Here is a 20758-nt window from a genome sequence, read left to right as displayed (position 1 = left end):
TTAATACAAAATGAAAGAGTAATATTATTTTGTAACAATAATAGAGAAAACACAGCAAACTTCACATGTTTAAAAAAATAGCCCAGTTTTCCTGAAGCTCTGCTACTGAAATTGTTGACATTGAAAAGTCTGAAGATGATTGTGAGTGTAGCCCTTGTATTGAATATTGGATATATAGCCTGAAATTTCTCTTCACATATTTAGTATCTTCATAAAATCTTCACATTGACAGTTGGGTGAAGTGTGTCCTAAGCTGAAATACGGGGAGCTACTTGAAATTTGCTCCCTCTGCAGGATATCACAGAGAAAACAAGATGAGAAAAATGAGGTCGTATAAATGTGGGAACATAGCAAATTTGGTCTACTCATGAGTTTTTAGTCTTCTTTTTACCAAACATTTTGTTGGGTAACTTGTTTTGAGCTTGTGACCTTTTTGAGTGGACTTCCTGATTTAACTGGATTTGGCCAAAGAAATAAGACAGATACAACACTGTTCTTGCTATAAGCCAAGACCACCAGAGGCCTTGGCTGTCCCTGCTTTCCCTGTGGTGTTCCTCAAGTTTCATTGGGAGATGAAACAAAAGGTGCAATCTGAGTGCTCCCATATCTCCAGAGGATACTTACTGTGTAAGTCTCCTGTGTCAAGAGTTAAAGTCTTTAACATTAATAGCTACACTTAATTGATAGTTCAGAGACCATAAATGATAAACTATTTTACAGGTGCTCGATAGAGATTTGTGAATGTTATGCAATGCTATTGTGATAATAAAAGTTTTTTGATATTATAGAAAACTTGAATTCAAGTTTACCATAATTTGTACTTTTTTATTTTGTATTTTATTGGCATTGAGAACTTTAATTTTGAATTAATAAATATTTAGATTAATGATGAAAGAAAATTTTGTTGTAATGATGCAAATATTTATTATAATTCTATAAAGTCAGAGAAGATTTGTTATTGGATCAGTTTTTAAATATATATACAAAGTCCCATAAAATAGCTGAAGTTAAACCATTTGTACACACTAGTGTCATAGAATGTTTTATATACTCTAGGAAAGAAATAATGTCACCAAATTCTTTAACAATAATTGTTTTCAATAAAATTCTATGATTGAGTGCCCCTGCTAGGATAAAGAACAAGGAAGTAGAATACTAGTTGCTAAAATAAGCAAAAGAGCCAAATCAGTACTGGAAAGCAATGAAATATGTATAGAGAAAATGGAGTTTCATATAAACAGAAACTAGCATATGCAAAATGTTCAATGCATTTTAAATGTTGATTGCTTTATGAATGAAACTGAAATTGAAAACTGCATCAAGGCTACAAGCATGTGTTATTCATGTTCACAATTTTTCACAGTGCAGCACTGGTGGCTGCCTCCCCAATAACAACAAGCCATTGTTTAAGTTTGATTTAGTCAAACTTACTGTAAAGACAACTGGCCTAGTTGTCAACCTGTTTGTCCTGGGGAGAGTCACCTGGGTTCAAATCACAGATTTTCTGTTTATAAATTATGCAATTTGGTAGCTTAATTTGCTTAATTTCTTTCTATCTTATTTATTCAATAAGAACAATTATATCCATGCACACTTATTTTTTTTCTTCCATTTTTCCTATGTCAGATCCCCTGAAATTCACGGACCCATTTTCTTTAACAACCTTCTTTCAATTGCATAGAAACAACCAAATATAGCAAATTTGTGTAGCAGCTTATTTGGCTGTAATATGGAGTTTAAAGTTCACTCACTTATTATTGGTTGATATAAAACACACACAAAATCTGTGTATAATGCTCAAAAGCACCTATAAAAGTTTATCTTATCTTAATATAATGATTCATCTTGAATGTAGGAAATGTCTTAAACTATTTATTTATTGATGGAATACTACCTAACAAATGGCTTGATATCAGGTGTTTTAGGGGTTTACTCTGCAAAGACACCAAGAAAGCTGAACAAGTTATTGGATCGTTTATATGCATTTGAGGAGACCATTAAACTTGCTTGAGAATCCATAGGGCAATTTTAGATAAATGTGTAATGGTCTTCTTTGTATATACTTCTTAGAAAGTTTGGAGTTAAAATATTTATCATGAATTATGACAGTTTGGAATAAAATCGGTTGCATCTGAAAGGACTTCGTCATGGGAAATATGATGAAAATATATTTGAATTTGAAAATTATTTAAAATAATACAAGATACAACCACAGCAATTTTATTTTTTTAATCATAAAACTGTTGGCCAGTGGCTTGGAATTCTTAGAGGCTAGCTCTGTCTTAATTAGTAACACATTACTATTAAATCTATGTATTTCCACATGGTCTTGGCTTACCAGAGAACATCTGATGTGTCCTCTCTTCCTAGGCTTATATGGCAAATCCTTTTGATTACACTTCCCAGAATTCTCCTCCTTTGGTAGCCTCTCCTATCCTTCCTGCTGGGCCACTAGCCACCCATAGCAATTTTAAAAGTGAAGAGTAAAAAGAAACTATTAAAGTGAAAAATAGCAAGTCTATTTGTTTTCTATATTTTTGAAAGGTTTGTCCTACATAAGAAAATAACAGCATAAAGTCTTGGGGAAATACTAACCATATAAGTGAAAGACTTGCATAGCAAAAACATTGAGTCTTTAAAGAAATAAATTATAGAAGATATCAGAAAAATAGAAAGATCTCCTATGCTCTTGGATAAGTAGGATAAACATAGTAAAAATGGCAAACTTGCCAAAAGCAATCTACAGATTCAATGCAATCCCCATCAAAATTCTGGCACAATTCTTCACAGACCTTGAAAGAACAAGAATCAACTTTATACAGAACAACAAAAGACCTAGGATAGCCAAGACAACCTTGTACAATAAAAGAACTTCTGGAGGCATCAGCATTCCTGATTTCAAGCTTTATTATAGAGCTATAGTCCTGAAAACAGCTTGGTATTGGCACAAAAATGGACAGGTAGACCAATAGAATGGAATGGAAAACCCTGATATTAGCCTACACACCTACAAACACTTGATTTTTGACAAAGAATTTAAAATTGTAAACTGGAAAAAAGAAAGCATTTTAAACAAATGGTGCTGGCACAACTGGATTCTGGCATATAAAAGGATGCAAATAGATACATGCCTAATACCCTGCACAAAATTTAAGTCCAAATGAATCAAAGACCTCAATAAATTCAGCCACACTAAACTTCTTAGAAGAGAAAATGGGAGGTAACCTTGAATGTATTGGTACAGAAGACTGCTTCCTGAACATAACACCAGTAGCACAGACACTGAGATCAACAATTAATAAATGGGACCTCCTGAAACTGAGAAACGTCTGTAAGGCAAAGGACACAGTCAACAAGACAAAAAGGCATTCCACAGAATGGGAAAAGATATTCACTAACCCCACATCTTACAGAGGGCTGATCTCCAAAATTTAAAAAGAACTCAAGAAGCAAGTCTCCAAAACACCAAAGGATCCAATTAAAAGTGGACTACAGAACTAAACAGAAAATTCTCAATAGAGGAGTTTAAAATGGCTGAGATACACTTAAGAAAGTGCTCAACATCCTTAGCCATTAGGTAAATGCAAATCAATACAACTGAGGTACCATCTCATTCCAGTCAGATTGGCTAAAATAAAAAATGCCAACCACAGTTTATGCTAGAGAGAATGGGGACAAATGGGAACACTCTTCCACTGCTGGTGGGAGTGCAAACTCATATAGCCACTTTGGAAATCAGTACGGAGATTCCTCAGTAAAATGGAAATCAGTCTACCACAAGATCCAGCAATTCCACTCTCAGGCATGTACACAAAAGATGCACACTCATACAACAAGGACTTCTGTTTATCTATATTCATAGTAGCATTATTTGTAATAGCCAGAACCTGGGAGCATCCTAGATGTACACAATGGAGTACTATTTAGTGGAAAAAAAAACAATGGAATCTTGAAATTTGCAGGCAAATGAATGACACTAGAAGAAACTATCCCGAGTGAGGTAATCCATTCACACAAAGACTCAATCATTTATGGATTTTATGCATGAAGCAAGGGAGTTCCAGCCTACCATCCCACTGCCACAAAGTCTGCGAAACAGGGGGACCCTAAGAGAAATTTGCATGGCACCCCAGAGAAGGGGAATGGGACAGGATCTCCTGAATGGATTAGGATCATGGAGGTAGGTTAAAGAGAGCTGGGGAAAAGTGAGGGGAGAATAGAAATGGAGAGGAGGCTATGGGAGAACAGGAAGTTTGAGTCGGGGGAAGAATATAGGAGAGCAGGTTGTGAAGATACCATAACAGAGGGTGTCATTACAGATTTGAGGAGAGATCTGGCACTAGTGAGATTTTCAGAGACCTACAAGGATGCCACCAACTGGCAAACCAAGCAATAGTGAAAAGTCTACCTTAAATGCCCTTCCTTGATAATGAGATAGACGACTATGTCATATGGCATCCTAGAGCCTTCATCCAGTGGCTGATGAAAGCAGAGGCAGACACCCACAGCTAACTCCTGGAGTCCTGTTACAGAGAGGGAGAAGTGATGATCAAAGTGGTCAAGACCCTGTTGGTGAAACCAACAGGAACAGCTGACCTAAACAAGGGGGAGCTCAAGGACCCTCGACTGATGGCTCAGAGGCCAGAGTGGGAGTGATCCAGACCCCATGAATGTAAGTTTCTGTGAGGAGGCCTCGGCGATCTTTGGGGCCTTGGGTAATAGATCAGTATTTATCCCTGGCATCTGAATGGACTTTGGGAGCCCATTCCACATATAGGGATGCTCTCAGCCTGGACACACTGGGGAGGACTAGGCTCTGCCCTAGATGATATGACTGACTTTGGAGATTCCCCCTTGAAGGGCCTCACCCTCCCTGGAGAGTGGAGTGGGGATTGAGTGGGGGATTGAGAGGGTTGGGGCAATGGGAAGGAGGGAATGGAGAGGGAGCTGGGATTGACATGTGATGTAAGTTTGTTTCTAATATCATTTAAAAATCTAAAAAATAAAAGTAAAAAAGAATTTAAAATCTATCATAGAAAATTTCAAGGAACTTTTATCCTTTCCTCTTTCTAATTTCTCATGCGCATTCATATATAATATAAATGAAATTTTGTCATGCGAACAGACAATGTTCCCTGCAAAACTCAACAATTACCTAACAAAACACTAACTGCATGTATGAGAAGCTCCTCATTTAGGTTGTTGGTCAGGATTTTCCAGAGATTCTCAGAACATATAAGCTATTGATTTTGCCCTTGGTTGCCTTCCCAAAGTGAAAAGTAGGTCCCTATTGATGAAGACATGCATTTTAGACACAGAAGCAGAAGTACATGAATCATATGTGACCTGATGTTCTTCTCCATGAGAACCAACTTTGTGGCTAGTTCAAGTGCCATGCAAGCTTTCAATGGAAGAAAGAGACCAACACTCCTGCTGATCTATGACACCTATGAACTACAATCAGCATGTCTCAATAATCCTACAGGTGCAGTAGTTACACACTTACCTTGGTCATAATCAACAATATTCTAATTTGACTTGAGAATTACTCAACGAAAGGGAAACAATGTAAGGTACTGGAAACCAAACCAATTCCCTGAGTTTAGTGAACCCATGGATCCTGGACGAAAACTTGAAGTCTTTATTTTAGTTAACCATCATAATACTAATTAAATATTAAATATTCATCCTTGTTCCCATATATAGGTGTTGTAATCACCCAACTTTAAAGACACTTCTTTTTTATAATAGATGGTGATTATTTCAGAAAAATACAAGTAATCAAACTGTAGAAAACAAGAGATTTTTTTATGTGTTTGGTCTCAAAGGTCTAATCTTAATAGAAAAATGGTTTGTAGAAGGGAAGGCAAGCATAAAAGGCATTCAATTAATTCCACCCAAATACTTCATGTAATTTTCTTTCTTTATAGAATCTCTTACTACTTAAGACTGGAAATGATTAGAAGTGGTAGTACCTTGTCTGAAAATCTAAGGTGTATCAGTCTTTTACCTGCAGGAGTTGCAAATGTTGAGGGGTGAGGGAATGTGTTTGGTGTGTCTGTAAATAATACTGGCTAAGATCTGACTCTGTCACGCAGAGTGCAAATCTCCATCTTTTGCCAGGACTGATCAGTGATTCTGTTTGCAAGCTTTGGCTAGAGTATAGGAGTCTTTGGATTCTCTTTGAAGCTAAAGTACTCCATTTAAGTGCTAAGGCAATGTGCTCTACTAACATTGATGTACTACTCCTTAGAAGGTGGGAACTTGGGGAAAAAGGTAGTGCATTTATTTCCATAGCTGTCTAATTATTATAGTTCCTGGATCTCAGTGTATGGACTTTCAGCCTGGTAGAAGGGGTCATGAAAATTTGCCTGGCCCTAGATTTCACTATAGTACACCTGGCATTGAGAATGCATGTCACTACATGGTGCTTGGAACTGTGATAGAAGCAATTCTGATCTTTTGCCTTCTTCAGAGTGTTTTTCTCATCTCATTTCACTAAAACCTGGCACTCATATGTCCCATCAATATTTCATAAAGATATTTAATGCATTGCATTAAAGCTGTTCAGGTTGGCTTAATCATTACCTTATGGTGACACAAAAACAAAATGTTTTTTTAAATACAGAAATGGGAGAACTGCACTTACCAAACAAAATAAAGAAGTTGTCAAGGATACATATATTTTTTTCTTTGATGAAGGTTATTAAATAAGGTTTTAAAAAGAAGTCAAAGAGCCAGGGGTTTGCTTTAAATTTTCTTTTTGATTCAAGCTAATAAATTACAGTTTAAGGACTTCATACCTTTATAAACCTTGAGTGAACTTTATTGCATTTGTTCATCCCTGAAACTATTAGTGGGCAAACAATTGAAAAAAACCTGCCTTTTTCTTTTTCTACTACTTCTTTCTCTCTCCCTTCATTTTCTTGTGTGCATACGTACATTAACACACACACACACACACACACACACACACACACTAACTAACTAACGAAGGCCACTTGAACGAATTACAAGATAAACAACAACAAAAAGTTCTTAGGAGATCCCTGTGTCTTTGTAAATTTTTTGTTTGTGTAATATATTTCATAGTATTGTACTGTTGTATCCACGGAGCAACCCTTTTCATCAAGGGTAGATTTTACTTCTGATTTTTATCCAAAAGGAGGTTACAGAATTATATCCACCAGCAATCCCCGTCATAGTTCTGCATCTTACATTCTCAGGTCTCTATTGTAGAGCACAGCTCAGAAGAAAAGTGGAATGTAAGAATTGAAAGCTCAAGTAAGGGAGGCACTTTTCTTAACTGAATAATAGGTTACTAAAACAATTTTACTTTATACACAAACATGTTGCTTTATTTAATTACCGAAAAGTATTTCACATCCTGCATTGATATAATGTCTTATTGACATATACTTAATAGATTTAATGGCCCACATTATTTCTACCATATGATCTCAGTTATGCATTATTATGTTTCATATATACACATACACATATATATCAGACAGCAAAAAATCACAAATAATTTATTAATTACTTTTCATATAATATTTAATAAAATTTTGCCATTGAATCATTTTAATTTTGATTGCATATTAAAACACTCAGTAAATAAAATCCTCAGGAAATAAAGAAAAGTACAAAATGTTTCATCTTTAAGAAAAGAAAGGATAGGGATAAACTTGGTGGGAGTAAAGGGGAGTGTATTGGGGATGGGAACATGAGGAATCAGGATGGTAAAACTGAAGGACGGATGGAAAGGGAGAGCAATGCAAGAGATATCTTGATACAGAGAGCCATTATGGGGTGACGGAGAAACCTGGTGCTAAGGGAAGAATCCCACAAGGATGACCCCAGCTAAGACTCGTATTAGCAGTGGAGAGAACACCTGAACTGGCCTTCCCCTGTAATCATATTGGTGACTACCCTAATTGTCATCATAGAGCTTTCATAAGTGACTGATGGAAGCAGACACAGAGACACACAGTCAAGCACTAGGCCAAACTTTTCAAGTCTAGTTGAAGAGAGTAAAGAAGGGTTATATGAGCAGCAGGTGTCAAGATCATGACAAGAAAACCCATAGAGACAGCTGACCTGTGCTTATGAGATCTCAAGGACTTTAGAACTACAGTCAGTAAGCCTTCATGGGTCTGACCTAAGACCTTTGCCTGTGGGTAACAATTGTATAACTTGGTCTCTTTGTAGGGCCTGTAGCAGTGGGATCAGAATCTATCCCTGATAGATGAGCTGGGTTTTTGGAACCATTCTTTATAGTGGGAAGTCTTCCTCAGCCTTGATGCATGGGAGAGGAACTTGGTCCTGCCCCATCTTGATATGCCATGGTTTGTTGACTCTCACGAGAGACTTTACCCTTCCTGAGGAATAGATTCGGGGGGATATAAATGAGATAAGGAAAAGGATGGAAGGAGAGGTGTTTGGTATTTAAAACAAAAAAGAAAGTAAAGGATGAACACTGATTAAATTGTGCAATGATGTTTCATTCTTTCTATTTTTTACCCCTAGTTAAGAGTTCTTCATTAAAGAAACATGTATTCAGTCCAAATTCAGAGTCAATTGCAGAGTCCCCTGCACTTGTGGGTTTCAGAGGCGCTATTAAAGGATGTATTTTTCTTAAAACCATCACTAAGTTTTCTGAGCCTCATTAGGACACACAATACTTCGAATAATACAGTTTGTTGATGGTTGCTGAACATCACAGCAACAAAAGTTATGGTAGGAAAAGATTGCATAAGTGATATCCAGACAGAAGGCAACATTTTCAGCCTCAAAAATGCTGGCAGGGCATGAAAATTATTGTTGGTAAATTTAACCACACACACACACACACACACACACACACATGCACGCACATTTCCCCTGCTACTTATATGTTATATATATTTTATATATCCTATTCACCTTTTTATTATATAAATTTCCTCTACTATATTTTTTTAAAAAGGTGAACTGGTTTGCTAAAGTTAACTCAGATATAGGAGAATTAATGAAATCTCCACACCACCAGGAACAGGCATGTTTCAATTCATTATGCCAGAATAAGTGACCTGATATGGTACTCACTGTCTACCAAACATTCAATGCTTATGTCTTATGAAACAATTCTCATAAAATAAGCTTTTCTAGCAAACTCACTGGTGTGTATTAACATTTTCTTTCGATCTTTAATTCATTTATTTCACTTTCTCCCAAGCTTTTTTTAAAGTAGAACTTTGATACTTAGCGGCAAGTGCTTTGAAATGATGGTTCATTACCTAGTTTTACAGTCTCTTGAGCAGCTGTCATATTTATGGATGAGTTTAGGAAGTGATGTCAACAAAATTTCATCAGTTGTGATATGATAACTACAGAGTTTACTGTGACCATAAATGCTTTATGATTTATTTCTAATCCTACTAACAAAGTCCAAAATAATGATGCTTTTTAAATTCAAGTTATACTCAAACTGGTATACATAGATATATTTCATATTTAGACCAGAAGCCTATATTTATCATCTAGTTAAAGATTTATGCTCCAGTTCAGGTTCAACATGTATCAAAGATGGTCATGGTGGTCAACATTTATAACCAAGTCCTTACGGGGAAGAGGCAGACAATCATGAGAAATTACAACCTTGATTCTACATTAAGTCTCTGTCTCCAGAAATCTAATTAAAAAGACTAGCCAAATCTCTCTCATTTCAAATCGTCTCTTTTCTAATAAAAGCTTCTTGTACAAGACCTATCATATGAATAATGTTAGTATATATTTATTCTTTTATAATGAATGTATAGAATATAGGATATTCTTTCATGGTGATATATTGTTTATGAATAAAGCTTGCCTGGAGATCAGAATATAAAGGTAGTCACAACCATAGAGGCCTGGCAGAGGTGGCACACAACTTTAGTTCCAGGATTCAGGACAAAGAGGCAGATAGATATCTGTGTGTTCAAGGACACACATAGCGACATGAGAGTGAATCACTCTAAAAGATAAACAGAGCTCATGCCCTTAATCCCAGCAATAGAGAGGTATATAAGAGAGGAGCACGGTCTCAGAGTTGGTAATTAGTCTCCAGTCACGTTGAGGACAGGATTTCCCCAGCCTTGGTAGAGGTAAGAGCTTTCTGGTGGCTTGTCTGCTTTTCTTTTCTGGTATTCAGCTTGAATCCCAATATCTGTCTCTGGGTTTTTATTACTTATACTATATTCTTTATAGTGTATGGGTAATTTTAGCAAATCTATGATGACTTTATTGTGAATTCAGTGTTTGCTTAGTCACTTTGTTAAAGGTTTTTCCTGGCTGTCCCCACTTTGATATGTTTAAACTGTCATCTTTCCATAGATAACTATTGCCTCATTTAAATAATACTTTCATATAAAACATAACATATAGATATGTAATACCCTTTAATATACCACTGTCATCTATATTTATCTTAATCGGAAAATTAAAATAGAACTCCTATGCTGTAAACTGAGAAATACAGTTTAATAAAACAGTGGCTCAGTTTCTCTTTGGTAAACATAGGCACACTGCAATAATATTTGCATAATTTTAATTAAAATGGATTGACTCACTAAGAACAATGGATCTTTTCAAAGAATGTTATGTAGTTTGATCTTACTAAACCAATATCTTACTACATTGTGCCTTCTTTGGCCATTCTCATGGAACATAAACTTTTAGGTGCATGTCGTTTTTGTCAGCACACAGTCAGGATTCTGATGCTTTCAACTCTTGATCCTTCCATTGTTTTCTACCGTATTTTCAGAGCCAGCCATGTGACCACAGAGGCTGCTTCTATCTTCATGGAATATTAAAATGACTAAAAGCTTTTGTCAGTGATGTTCATAGTGCTTACCTTGCAATCAGTTCAGAAATGCCCAAATCCCCATGTGTATGCACTCAGAGTTCTACATAGATCCTGATACATCATTCCTCTCTTAAGCTGCCAATTCCTCACCAGATCTTACTATGGTCATAGCTATATCCAAGTCTCTGGTTCAGAAGAAGAGTCATTTATAGTGAATTATCTAGATTGCATTTTGATTGATGTCATGTTTTCCCTGACTTACATGTGTTTTAGACCATCTCATTATCAAATTGTTCAATCCCTCTTTATTACAGTATCATGGAAGGTAAGAACTTTTTTTCTACCTCTGAGTGAATATAGGATTATGTTTTCTGATTGCATTATACTATAGACTAATATTGAACTATTTGACTAAGTAGGCTATGTTTATGTGGCTTTTAAGAGTATATTATAAATTTAATATAAATGTTTTTGGCAACTAAAAGTAAAGATAAATTTCTAACTTTTCAGAATTGTATGGCAGAATCTGATTCATTACTACATATATTTCTAGGACAATCAACTGTACTTGTATTTAATTTAGAAAGTACCCCAAACACACACACACACACGCACACACACACATACACACACACACACACACACACACACACACACTATAGCTATCTATAGATAGATAGATATTTTTATAGTTTGTATATTAGGTTCTTCAGATAAATAAGTGCAATAAAATATGTTTGTAAACCCAAATTATAAATGGACACCTATACATTTCATTTATACATGAAAAACTTAGCACATGCAAACTGTAGTTGATAGATATAAAGAAATATAAATAGAAAGCTGATAGACAGATAGATAGATAGATAGATATGAATGACATGCACATTAAACTGCTTAATTTGGTTCAAATGCATTATAGAAGAAATATGCTCAGAGTCAGATGTTTATAAACATTAATTATATACTATATTAAAATAGAAACATTCAAATTGACACAAATCCTTGTTTGACTAAATTGCTGATACCACAGTATAGCCAAGTTGCTGTAGCAGTGAATTAAGGGTTTGCTTAGTCACTTTGTTAAAGGTTTTTCCTGGCTTTCCCCACTTTGATATGTTTAAACTGTCATCTTTCCGTAGATAGCTATTGCCTCCTTTAAATAGGCCATTCTTTTAATGTTTAACTTCTTTGAAGGACATTGCACAGATTCTACATCATGTGTCCATAATTAACTGAGACAGAAAGAAAGGTCACTCAGACGTCAAAAGTCACATTAAAGTTTTAACTGAACCATCAAACCTACACATTTTGAAAAAAACCGTTTAAAATGATTGACTAGAATGTAAAACATTCTGAATTAACTTCTTAACTTTTACAATAAAGTTATTTGGCTTCTCACTTTGAGTATTAAACTTTTGGATAAAACTTAAGTATTAGGAGTTTCTTATAATAAAAATATTACCAAGAATATAAATATCAAATATTACCCCTGGGTTTTCAGTAGAGATATTTTTATTAACAATGTTTATGTTACTATTTTTCTTCTTTTCATAGTATGTCAATTATTTTATATCTATTCTAATTTGTACTAGATTTCCCACAAAGTCTATTTTTACAATTTTCTTGTTGGTTTTTAGAATATGCCTAACATAGAATTGATTTATTAAGTAATTTTAAAGAAAGCCAGGCAGTTTTGCTTTTGCTACTAAATAACTGAAAACAGGCTGGACATTTTATGGCTCATATCCTTAAAATGCGTTTTTCTGAGGAGGTATCTTAAGGATCAAGTAATTTCATATAATAGTTTCTTTTTGAAAAGAATAGTACCATTTAATGTATTTTCTATGAACTTGAGTTTATTATTTTACTTGTGTGGTGTTGTCAGAAGGGAAAGAGGAACAAAGACAGAATTGAAAGTCATCCTGAATATTTTGCAGCTGTTTCATTTAAGTACGACCTTTTTTGTTATTTAATTTTAAATTTAAATTAGAAACAAGGTTGCTTCACATGTCAATCCAAGGTCCCTCTCCTTTTCCCTCCCCTCACCTTGTGCTTTTCCCAGGGAGGGTGAGGTCCTCCATGGGGGTGTCCATAGTCTGTCATTTCATCCAGGGCAGGGCCTAGACTCTCCCCCAAGAGTTCAGGGTGAGAGTGTCATCTCACATTGTTGTATGGGAATCAAAATTCCATGTGTATACTCGGGATAAATACTGATCTACTGCCCAAGGCTCAATAGATTACCTAGGCCTCCCCACTGACACCCCCATTCAGGGGATCTTGATCACTCCCATGCTGATGCCTGGGATTCAAGAGCTAACCCTTGTCAGGCTAGCTGTTTCTGTGGGTTAAATCAGCCCAGTCTTAATCCCTTTGGTCATCAGTCCTCCCTCTATGTTACTGACTTTCTTGAGTTCAGCTCAGTGCTTAGCCTTGGGAGTCTGCCTCTTCTTCCATCAGCCACTGAATAAAGGTTCTGTTTCCCAGAGTCTCTGGCCATGGGATTATAGGCTGGCACTCGCCAGATCTATGTCTACAATACATATATGAGAGAGTACATGCCATGTTTCTCTTTTTGTGATTGTGTTACCTCACTCAGGATGGTTTATTCTAGTGTCATCCATTTGCCTGCAAATCTCAGGATTCCATTGTTTTTTTTTTTTTCTGCTAAATAGTACTCCATTGTGTAAATGTACCACATTTTCTCTATCCACTCTTCGGGTGAGGGACATCTAGGTTGCTTCCAAGTTCTGGCTATTACAAATAATGCTGCTATGAACATAGTGGAACAGACATCCTTGTTGTATGAATGGGCATCTTTTGGATATATGCCTAAGAGTAGAATTGCTGGGTCTTGTGGTAGGTTTATTCCCATTTTTCTGAGGAATCTCCATAGTGATTTCTGCTGAACAAGTTGGCACTCCCACCAGCAATGGAGGAGTGTCCCCCTTTCACCACATCCTCTCCAGCATAAATTGTCATTGGTATTTTTGATTTTAGTCATTCTGACAGGAGTGAGATGGTATCTCAGAGTTGTTTTGATTTACACTTCCCGGATGGCTAAGGATGTTGAGCACTTTCTCAAGTGCCTCTCAGCCATTTTAGACTCCTCTATTGATAATTCTCTATTTAGTTCTGCAGCCCTCTTTTTAATTGGATTCTTTGGTGTTTTGGAGACTTGCTTCTTGAGTTCTTTGTAAATTTTAGAGATCAATCCTCTGTCAGATGTGGGGTTAGTGAATATTTTTCCCATTCTGTGGGCTGCCTTTTTGTCTTGCTGACTGTGTCCTTTGCCTGACAGAAACTTCTCAGTTTCAGGAGGTCCCATTTATTAATTGTGGATCTCACTGTCTGTGCTACTGATGTTATGTCAGGAAGCTGTCTCCTGTACCAATTCGTTCAATGGTACCACGACTTTCTCTTCTAAGAGGTTCAGTGTGGCTGGATTTATGTTGAGGTCTTTGATCAATTTGGACTTAAGTTTTGGCATGGTGATAAACATGGATTGATCAGCATTCTTCTAGATGCCGGCTTCTATTTATGCCAGCACCATTTGTTGAATAGGCTTTCTTTATTCCATTGTATATTTTTAGATTCTTTGTCAAAGATCAGATATTCATACGTGTGTGGGTTAATATCAGGGTTTTCAATTCGATTCCATTGGTCTACCTGTCTATTATTGTGCCAATAGCAAGCTGTGACTATAACTCTATAATAGAGCTTGAAGTCAGGGATGGTGATGCCTATGGACATTGCCTTGTTGAACAGTGTTGTTTTGGCTATCCTGGGTCTTTTGTTTTTCCATACAAAATTGATTATTGTTCTTTCAAGATCTGTGAAGAATTGTGCTGGGATTTTAATGGGGATTGCATTGAATCTGTAGATTGCTTTTGGCAGGATTGCCATTTTTACTACATTGATACTACCTATCCAAGAGCATGGGAGATCTTTCCATTTTCTGAGGGCTTCTTCAATTTCTTTCTTTAAAGATTCAAAGTTCTTGCGATACGAGTCTTTCACTTGTTTAGTTAGCGTTACCCCAAGGTATTTTATGTTGTGGCAATTGTAAAGGGTGATGTTCCTCAGATTTCTTTCTCAGCCCTTTTATCATCTGTATATAGTGGGGCTACTGATTTTCTTGTTTGATCTTGTAGCCTGCCACATTGCTGAATGTGTGAATCAGCTTTAAGAGTTCCCTGGTAGAGTTCTTTGGGTCATTTATGTAAACTATCATATCATCTGCAAACAGTGAAAGTTTGACCTCTTCCTTCCCAATTTGTATCCCCTTGATCGTCATTTGTTGTCGTATGGCTGTGGCTAGAACTTCAAGTACAATGTTGAAAAGGTACGGAGAGAGTGGACAGCCTTGTCTTGTTCCTGATTTTAGGGGAATTGCGTTGAGTTTCTGTCCATTTAGTTTGAGTTTCTGTCCATTTAGTTTTATGTAGACATTCAATGAGAAAGGTATTAAATCACTGTAAAATTGGGGCAAGGAAATTTATACAAATATGATACGTTAGCTGGGCGTTTTTGGTGCACACCTTTAATCCCAGCACTCCGGAGGTAGAGGCAAGCAGATCTCTGTGAGTTCAAGTCCAGCCTGGTCTACAGGGTGAGTTCTAGGACAGCCTCCAAAACAATACAGAGAAACCATTTCTTTAAAAACCAAAAAAATGTGGTACTTTAGTAGAATATTACCCCCAAAATACTTTTATATATTGAAAACATTTTACAAATAATTAAAAATTTTTATTGCAAGCTGTGCTTTGCCTGTAAGTTGTTAGTGAATATATATATATGTGTGTATATATATATATATATATATATATATTATCCTGGGCAAGGGCTAGAGGTAAAGAATAATAATGGGTTAGAATAATTATCACGCAGTAAGATGAATTTATAGTACTCTTTTGGTTTACCAAGTAGTTTCTAGTAGCAGCCTTATGGTCCAACTCTAATATTTAAAAAAAATTGAAAAATGTGAACATAGTACTGCAATTACTCGAAATTTTTGAACCTGGCTTTTGAAACCTGAGCTAATTATTAAAGCTGAACTAAAATTTGTCAATTCGTTACTGGACTTTCTTCTTCCCTTGTCCTTTTTTTTCTTTTCCAAAGATTTTTCCCTTTCCAAAGGGCTTTCTACATCTCTTCCTACAGTTCTAGTATTCAGTTTTAGACCCTCACAGTTTGCCATTTTTTCTCTTTCATTCTGGTTGCTCTTCAGTTTGTTTGTTTCAATGACTCTCCAGATGATCTTTTGTGTTCATTCTACAGTTGCAACAACTGGTGAAGCAATAAATTACAAAGGACAATGCATGGGTACTTTGTTGCTTGGCCATGTTTTCTCTGTCTCATGAATAAAGCTGAGTTATATTTGTAATGGGGAGATCGGTCCAGTCATAATTAGGAGTAGAAACTGTGGCAAAATCTGTAAATATCTGAATATTTCTGCTGTACAACTAAGTATTCTGAGGGAAAAGAAGCCTTGGGAGCTATGAAAGCATTTTCTAAGCACCTCAGAATTCACTTTTCTTTCAGTAAATAGACAGCATCATTACGATATACTAGTGGCTAGATTCCTCATGTGATGTCCCCTTATGTAGACTGAGATCTATTTTCTACAGTTAGACATATTCTAATTAATTTGTATGTAACAAAAGAGACACATGTGTGGATGATTAATTTGTGGGGAAATATTGGTATAGTAATTCTAACGGAAAGGTTTATGTCGGGACTGGAAAGCTGGTTGAGTAACCAAGAGCACTGGCAGATCTTTGAGAAGATCTGCATTTCATTCCCAGCACCTACTAGGTGGCTCAAAACAATCTGTAACTCGAATTGTTAGGGATCTCTTGTTCTTTTTCTGGCATCTGTGACCACCAAGTATGTACATGGTGCACCAGACAAACATATATGCAGGGATTTCTATTGCTGTGAAGGGATACCATGACCATGGAAACTTTTATATAGGAAAACTTAAAATTGGGTCTGCATTATAGAGTCTAATGTCTAGTTCCTAATTTTCATGGGGAGACTTGGTGGCATTCAGGAAGACATGATTCTGGACCTCTGAGTTCTGCATCTTTATCTGCAGGCAACAGAAAGTGAACTGGCATTGAGTGTGGCTTGAGCACATATGAGACTTCAAAGCCCACATCCACAGTGACACACTTTCTCCAATAAGGCCATACCTACTGGACAAATACACACCTCCTAATAGTGCCACTCCCTATGGGCAAAGCATTCAGACACATGAATCTGTGGGGTCATTCTTATTCAAATCACCACAGCAGGTAAATAATTATACATATAAAATAAAATATATAAGTATTTGAAGAAAAAACAAAGTATCTGTTTTTCTAATGCTCAAGTTCTAAAAGTAAACTGAAAGATGTGTTTGAACATTTTTGGCATAAAAATAAGCAAATTTCAACCAAAAAAACTGAACTTGGAAATCATTTCACTGCAATCTGAAAGTGATTTCTTCCATGTTAATTGTAGAGTAAACTTGAATCTTTTTTTTTTTTTTTTTTTTTTTGGTTTTACGAGACAGGGTTTCTCTGTATTGTTTTGGAGGCTGTCGGTCCAGCCTGGCCTCAAACTAATTCTAGAGTAAACTTGCTCTAGTGTTTCAGCCTAGGACAGTATTTAAAATTTTTACTTAATTACAGGGACATTTTCACCTAAAGAGGTTTAATAAAATACTTCCTGGACCCTGTCTGGTTAATCAAGTTATTACTTAATCCCACTACTATAAAATGTTATATTTCTTGGAAGTCTTAATTTTCCCTATTATGTTCCATGAATCTTTTTATTTAAAAAACAAAGACTAATTAGTACTGCTTATATTAGTTATCTGACTCCAAAAAATAGCTCATGTTGTATTCAATTTTCCAATATACAGAACGACCTTCAAACTCACATGATAGGATTGTATTTATTTCTCCTTTATACAAAAAACTTATGTTTTTAGGATTCTGTTAATTAATACAAATTCATCATCATTTAATAAGTAAGACATGTTATTTTCTGGCAATGTTCATTGTCTCAATAACTTCATCTATTTCCTATTCGACTTCTTAAATCTCAACTTACATTCCCTTCATCTTTCTAGACACATTTAAGCTTTGACCTTCAATTTATCTCTCACATACACTATTCTAATAAAGCCCTCCCACAGTGCATAATGCTATCAATCTTTCCTACTCTCCCAGTCTCCAGCTCTATCTCCTCTTTACAAATGGAAAGATCCACATATCCTTTCTGTAGGAGACTGTTCAGATATCAGATATCAAACAGACTTCAAATAACTCTTGGCATTCTGCCTAGACTCTTTAAGCCTCTCCTGATGTGTGCACTAGACAACTCTCACTCTCATTCTGCACTGTAAAACTGTATGGTAAAGAATTTCCATAGATCAATCAGCTGTTTCATCTTTTCTAGCTCTTCACCTACATGGCCTTCTTCCTACTGTTTCTAAACTGCCTGCTGGCTACTGATTTCCTATTTTGTTTTTCAGAATCAATCTTGACTGACACGATTGCAAAAATTTCTCCTCACTAGTCCAAGGAAATTTCCAACAATTTCTTCCTAAATTTAATTTCTTTGCTTTTATGTCTTTATAAAACATACAACATTGATTTGCAATAATTTTACTATTATTATTTAACAGGTATGAAATATATATGAAAAGAATTTACATTATAGTTGAAAATTCTCTAGCATAGAATGCGGTGCATGAAATGCTGTTACTTTCTCTGTACTCCTATTAACTCTAGCTTTTTCCTTTTTATTTTTAAGTTATTTTTTAGAACTTATATGATTTTACAGAAGAGGTATCATTGTTTCATATTACATGAAGAAGTAATTGAATACATTAGGACATTAGTCAAATGATGAAAATACAACACAGTATCTATCACTTTTAAGTAAAATAATTCATACACCCTTTTATATGCCATCCTAGTAAAACTTAACTTTCCAATATTGATATTTATGTTTAAGTTTTTCCTATTTTAATTTTCTTCTGTGTATATGTTTGTCATATTGGATGATGAATAAAGCAATTTTGGCTAATAGGGAAGCAAGATAGGTGGGACTAGGAGTCTAGGAGGATTCTGGGAAATGTAGTAAATAGAAGTTGCCGTGTGATCCAGGCAGGAAGTGACTGGGCAGGGCAGAATCAATATATAATCAGGGACAAGCAAGCAATCGCCCTCTTCTCCTCTGTGGAGACATGGAACAGATGCGATGTATACACCAACAGAGTAAGAGGACTGCACCTTTTCTCTGGTTAGATAAGGCCATGAAGAAATACATGGATTATTAGAAAATGGATGAATAATTAAGACTGAGCTAGCAAATAAGAAACCTTAATCAGATTCAACAACTTAATTACAAATATATAATCTGCGTATTTCTTTGGGGCAGAAAAGGGCAGCAGGATTTAGCAGGGCCAGAGAAAACTCACATTACAATATTATAGTTACTATAGCACAAAACTATGGGGAGGTTTCTTTAATGACTAAGAATCTGTAATCAATTATGACTCCTTCATTTAAGGTACCATTCCTATTTATATGCCAATTTATGAAACTCCCTGCTTCTCTACATCTTTTTAATATTTCTGTAAATGGAACTGTATTCAGGTAAACATCAGGCTACCAGTAATCGTGGCATGCTCTGTAATTGAAAGTCTCTCACTGTTTAATTTAGACTACCTGCAAAATGTATGTCCTCTTCAAACTCTCCTACACTTAGGGTTACAAGTCACTATCATCTTGCCCAAGTTCTGTGTGTAATCATGACATTCTGAAATTAGGAACTTAGAAAGAATCAAAATCCTTATGTGAGTGAATGGCATATTGAATAAATATTTCATGTGATTAGGACTCAAAAATCTATGGGTTTAATTCCTATGATCTACACCTCTATCTCCACTTGCCTTCTCAGTTAGTCATGAATCTTAGTACAGAGATTCACTCTGGAGACATAATTTGGTTGGAGAGTGATATACTAAGTTATTACTGACTCAGGAAATTCTCAAAGAGCCATGCCTTCATAGAGGTGCTTAGAGCATATTTGGTAAAGGAGCTACTGAATTTATAGAGATGATAAATTAGCAGGAAGATATGGTTAGCAGCATTCATTAAGTGACCAATGTTCCCCTCATGATGAAATGTTCCCAGTGTTTTGAAATGTGTTGCCTTTTGATCTGACTCATTTCATCAGTGTGACCACCTGATAGAAAATATTCTATAATAAAAAGTTGATTAGAATTACCAAGGACTTTAGCTATGGTTAAGTTTAGATCACAAATGAAAATAAAACACTCAGTCTCAGTGTCATATAAGCAAAATAGTTTTAAGTATTGGGAGATTAAAATACATTCTATCAGGCACATTGTAGGTAATAAATAAACTATCCTTCCTTCCTACCTCCCTTCTTTGCTTCCTTTTTTTCTTTTTTAGTTTTTTGAGGAGACTGTGTTGTGTAAAAGCCTGACTGTCCAGTAACTCACTCTGTAGACCAGGCTTGTCTTGAGTTCATGGAGATCAACCTGACTCTGCCTTCTTAGAATTGGGATTAATGTAATGTGTGTACTACCACCACACAGTTTATATAAACCTTTTCATTTATTATCTTCTAAATTTTTATATGTTACCTGCAAATTTTATCTAATACTCCATTTTGTGATTATTTAATGTTAGTACATTACTGCAACAGTTTTGAAATTTAGAATAAAGATTAAATTTTGTTAGCTACATTTGCAATTAAATGTTTTTGTTATTGTTCCTTTTGTATTTAGAAACAATCTTATTTTACATTTCAATCCCGGTTCCCTCTCCTTCCCATCCTCCCAAGAACACCACCCAACCTTCTTTTTTTTTTTTTTTTGAGTTAAATGTTCTGTAGATATCTGTTAGG

This window comes from Mesocricetus auratus, unplaced genomic scaffold (assembly GCF_017639785.1).
Source record: "Mesocricetus auratus isolate SY011 unplaced genomic scaffold, BCM_Maur_2.0 Super-Scaffold_15014, whole genome shotgun sequence".
Lineage (NCBI taxonomy): Eukaryota > Metazoa > Chordata > Mammalia > Rodentia > Cricetidae > Mesocricetus > Mesocricetus auratus.
The sequence above is the reverse complement of the archived record's forward strand: the minus strand, read 5'-3'. Positions refer to the sequence as shown.